At 46.2% G+C, this 5,004-nt stretch overlaps 1 long non-coding RNA gene across 1 annotated transcript in view; it reads right to left on the reverse strand.

Annotated features, from left to right (window-relative positions):
- Window positions 1-2,423: 2,423 nt before the first annotated feature.
- The window catches only part of LOC109295336, a 6,769-nt gene continuing 4,188 nt past the window's right edge, over window positions 2,424-5,004 (reverse strand). The window contains exons 2-3 of the long non-coding RNA XR_002096726.1: window positions 3,752-3,804; window positions 2,424-3,164 (exon numbers count right to left, since the gene is read on the reverse strand). This is a non-coding gene — a long non-coding RNA (uncharacterized LOC109295336). The remainder of the gene's footprint in view (window positions 3,165-3,751; window positions 3,805-5,004) is intronic.

Raw genomic sequence — 5,004 nt, forward strand, 5'->3', positions numbered from 1 at the left:
ACGTTGATCTCTTCCCCCTTATCCAGGTGATAAGTCACCTGGCCATAAAAGGAAATGAGGTTGGTCAGGGCTCGTTTAGTCCAACTCCCGGCACAAATTCAGAATTCACTGTTCCTAAGACACCTCAGATGCCTGTCCAGGATATTTTGGGAAGCCTCCAGAAAGGAGATTGTATAGCTTCCCTTGGCAGCTTATACAGTTGTGACGGGCTGGCTGGCAGTGACCTGGCCCAGGGGTTTTGAAAGGGCAAAAGATGATTGGAGGACCTGGGATTCCCTTTCCGCACCAATCAGGCCCCAGAGACTCACCCCCTCATGTCCTGATTGGCACCTTGGGTCACCTGGAGGGGGATAAAAAGGGCAGTGTGGCCTCACTTGGGAGAGACCAGCAAGGGAGGAGGTAGTGGGGCCGGAGCAGTGCCCAGGAACAGCCTGAAAGAGCAGGGCCTGCAGGCAACAGTGGGACTCTAGGCAGTGCAGCGTGTGGCTGGCAGGAAAGGCCCCCACTGGGCTCCAGCGTCCCCTGGGAGACACTGTACCCGGCAGGAGAGGCTCCCCCGCTCCAGCAAGGGTCTGAGCAGCGACGCAAGGGGTTCTCAGCCCTGCTTCAGCTTCTCCGATCAGAGGCGAGACAGCGCATTGTGAGGCTGGGCTCCGGGAAGGTTAAGGCCCCTGGCAGGCTGGAGCAGTGGTGGCTGTGGGGCAGCTTTTTCTGCCTACTGCGTGGGAGATCTGGGTTCAAGTCCCAGCTGAGATGACTTGGGTAAGTGAGATAACAAGAAGCAAATCTTCTTGCAGTGGAAAGGGGCCGTTGTGTTCCCCCCCCTTTCTCCTCCTCCAGGTACCAAGGCCCTATATTTCCTTGTCATTTTACATTGCGTGTTTTGTGCCTTTTTATATTTCACCAGCCCATATTGTTTGTTCTGCTGTTCGTGCTTTATATTTTGTTAACCCTGTTTTTTGTCAATGATTGTAAGTGTCTAACCTTTATTGAATCCTGCCCCTTGGAGCACCGTAGTGTCCACTATACTCTCTGATTTATGCCTGTTATTTTCCAAGTATTAAAAAGTATATGGTTAAGTCCCCATTGGTGGTCTGGCTCTGCTGTATAGGGGAAGAGAGTCCCTACACCTCCCACAGCGCTTGTGCACCTGCTTTGATCCCTTCAGCTGGAGAAGGGGTACCTCTTGGAGTACCACCCAGGTTACACTATTATCCCAGGATTCTTACAGTAAGGAGTTTTTTTTCCTGAGATTTGAGTTACATTAGGTTTGCTGAAGTTTAAACCTATTGTGACGTGTCCTGCCCTTTGCGGCAAGGGAGAATCCTGTTTCTCCGCCTTCCGTACGGCAGTCTTTCAGCTACCTGAAAACTGCTTTCAGGTCCCCTATTAATCTCCTTTTCTCCAGATGGAGCATACCTAGTTCCATCAATCTTGCCTCACAGCACTTACTTTCAGGTCCCTTTATCATTTCTGTCACTTATTTTTGGAACCTCTCCAGTGTCGCTACATCCTTTTTTATTTTGTGCTTATTCAACCAATCATGTATCCAGCTTAAGGGTAATTCTTAATCTTTGCAGTTTCTTATGTGTACCAGAGGTGGGTTGGACAGTGAGCAGGGAATGGGAGCTACCTCTTTGCCTGCAGGCCACTCTAAGCATTTGTGTACGGACAGAGCAACCTCACAAGCCAAATATGTCTAGTTACCTTAAAACTGTCCTGAGAACCGAATCATGCCTTCGAAAAAGAATTCAGAAACCTGTGGAACACTTGGTCACCAGCATCTTAAATAGAAAACTGCAGAGGTATCCATACTGCCCTTACACGCGCATAGCAAGCTATAGGGTAATGTGCTCTGCGTAATATAAGGTGGCCTCAGGCTGCAGGCATGGCAGCAGCTTTGCACACTCTGTATTGCTATGCAATAGTTCTCTTATTTAGAGGCTACCATAGTAAATTTAAAATGTTTTAAATGTAAGTGATCTATAGTATTTCTGTTGCATGATCAGATAGTCCCAGCTTAACCCTAGTCCACATTGAAAATGGTTTCACAAACTGGCATTAGGGAAGCGTCAGTCAATCCAGACTTCAAAAGCACATTTCCTCAACAAGTGTAACATGCTAAGTATACATGCAGCCAGGCTCCTCAGATGTCCATCAAACCCAGACACTTACAGTTCTTCAGGAGACAAGTGAAAATTATTCATTGATGCTGGCAAAGCTGCAGAGCCCTAACTGCACAGAGGATGACCTTGATGTCTCTTAGCTATATCCAGCTGCTTTGGAGTTGAGTTTTATCAATCTTCTACACAAATGTACTGATGACTGAATGAATCTTTTACAAAACGGTGCTATCACGTGACCTCTCCTGTCCAAGTAACAAGTTACCTCACACTCCAGTTTCTTCACGTCGTGCGCTCTCAACATTCTTTTAGCGCTTTCTTCACAAGATGCAAAATCTTGTGTGGGACTCGGTGCCACCATCTTAAAGCATGGGGAACCTTGCTCTGAGCTGTCGGAGCACTCAATACACCACCTTAGCAGCACATCCAAGTGGTCTTTCTGAAGGCACAATGGACTTTAGCCCAAGGTTCAGGATTTTAGGGCTGAACTACCATTCACAGCCTTTCACAGGGAGGAGGCAACGATGAACAATGGCCCAGTTCCCCAACCTGGCCTCGGGATTCCACCTGAACTAATTGGCTACGTTTTCAAAGGCGCGCGCAAAGTTGGGAGAAGAAACTTGAAACGTTGCATGTTTCGGGAGCCAAGCTCTTTGATCTAAGTAGGGCAGCCCCGTAGGCACCTCCCCTCCCCCCATTTAAAAATCTTCCGAGTGAATCCCACAGTGGACTTCCACCTGCTGTCGGTCGCATGTAGAGCATCTCCCTCGTGGTATCAGTGCCCACTCTACCGGAGCGAAGGCTGCCTCTTCTGCATGCTTCAGCAGCGTGGCAGTTTGTAGCGTGCAAGGTGGCTACACGGGGTCACCCAGGCATTGCTGTTCATGGTTTCATGTTTAGCACAGCAGCCAGGTTAGAGGCCGAGTGCAGTGGAGCAGCACTTGGCTCTGTTTGACGAGGGTGGCTGAGATCGCGCACTTCCGCCGCCCAGCGAGAACACAGATAGTTGGTCATTGATGTTGGGGTCTGTGCTGATGCTCTCTGTAAGCAGAAAAAATTACCTGGTTACCCTGCAGTAGATCTGTCTTCTGAGATGTAGCCAGTGTGAATCCCATGACACAGTTTATAGTCCTCAGCAACACCAGCTTAGGAACTGGGGGGCGGCTAGAGCTGTCCTGCCTTTCTGCCCTCGTATGGGATCAGGAGGTAGATCTGAGGCCATTGTATGGCCAGTAGACAGTGCTAGTCCAGACAAATCCTGCCTTGCATGGATGAGGTGTGCATGTACCTGCAGCGGGGTCTACATTTGCTCTGTCTCAAAGAACCACGCTCCCTGTTGGCAAACTAACTTCTGCATAAAGGGAGAATATTTTGAAGGAATTAGGAAGAACCAACTAAGTAGGGGCAACCAGTAATGATAACTCAGTACAGTTCATTCAATGTTTAGGACAAAAATATAGAATTAAGTATGAAAATAATTCCATAAGCATGTCCTGTCCTGTTACATTGCCTCTCTATGAAATAATGACTTCCAATAAAACCATCTGAAACTTGAAGAAGAACAAGTGCAGCTTTGTTTTGTATTTGATTTACATATACTACTTGGGTTGGTGTTTCATGAAACTCACCCTCAAGCAGATGAGCTACATTTCTATTTCTTTCTCTTCTTGTTGTCCTTATCCTATGGGAAAATGCAAATTAAAATATGAACCTCTATGCAAGAAGCTTTAAGAAGATACTTAAATGAACAGTAAAAATAACTTTCTGATGGGAATACATTAAAATTACTGAACATACAGGCTGGCTGGCAGTATCAATTGCCAGCTGCAAAAACATGTAGCATTGGGATGGGAAACATACCAGTAAGAAGCTAGAAGCAGGCACTTGGGGAGAATCTAGTAGTAATAAATCCTATTTTTACTTAAAAGTGCATGCTGTCAAAGTTCAGCTTTCAGTATTTGCTAATGAATGATGCAGTATGTTGAAAATTTGGGACCAAACTCATCCCTGGTATAATGCTGTTTTCTTCAGTGGAACTACTGAATTTGGTCCACTATGTTGAATGTTATTCTTGTGAATGTTCCCTTGTTTAACTGTGTGTGGCAGTTCAGAGAATATCCTCAAAGCAGTTAACTAGTGCCTGCAGAGAGACTGGCAAGCTAGGTCAGTCAGCAAGAATGAAAACGATAGACCTGCCTGGAAAACATTGTAGAAGGGAAAATGAGGTTCAGGTTTTGTTTTAAAGCAGTCACTAAAGGGAAATGTTTGCCAAGTTATCTTCATCATTTAATGGCCTATTTCCAGGAACTGGACTAATCCCCTTTCTGATCTAACCCATATAATTTCACATGAGATAAAGCTACCAGGGATTTGGCTCCGAGTTCCAACCACTTGCCATAACCGCCCCCCTTTGGGGATCCTGCAGCTCAAGACCACCTGCCTGTTAGGAGCTCCCATGTAGCACTTCATATCAGTACATGGCTGATCTTTGCTGTAACAGCCCTGAACCTAAGCATTGATTTGGATATTTCTTCCTCAGTTGTAAAGCAGCATCTGTAACTGTTTTTATCAGGAGTGCTTTCAGCTGTAGTTATTCTCAGTCCCTGTTTAAGACCTCCTCTGCACATCTTCTGATGGAATAAAGCCACATTGTTTTGCCTTTTTAATATTTACCTCGTTTTTTTATTGTTCTGGGATGGTTCTAATTATGTTGCTTAACATTTTTTGGGCTGGGTCCCTAATGCCCCTGGGATGGAGAATTTCTAAATGAAAGTTTCATAGTTTCTAGGGTCGGAAGGGACCTGAGCAGATCATCTAGTCCGACCCCCTGCCATGGCAGGAAAGAGTACTGGGGTCAAACGACCCCAGTAAGGTGTTCATC

This window comes from Gavialis gangeticus, unplaced genomic scaffold, assembly GCF_001723915.1.
Source record: "Gavialis gangeticus isolate Ggan-Ray unplaced genomic scaffold, GavGan_comp1, whole genome shotgun sequence".
NCBI lineage: Eukaryota > Metazoa > Chordata > Crocodylia > Gavialidae > Gavialis > Gavialis gangeticus.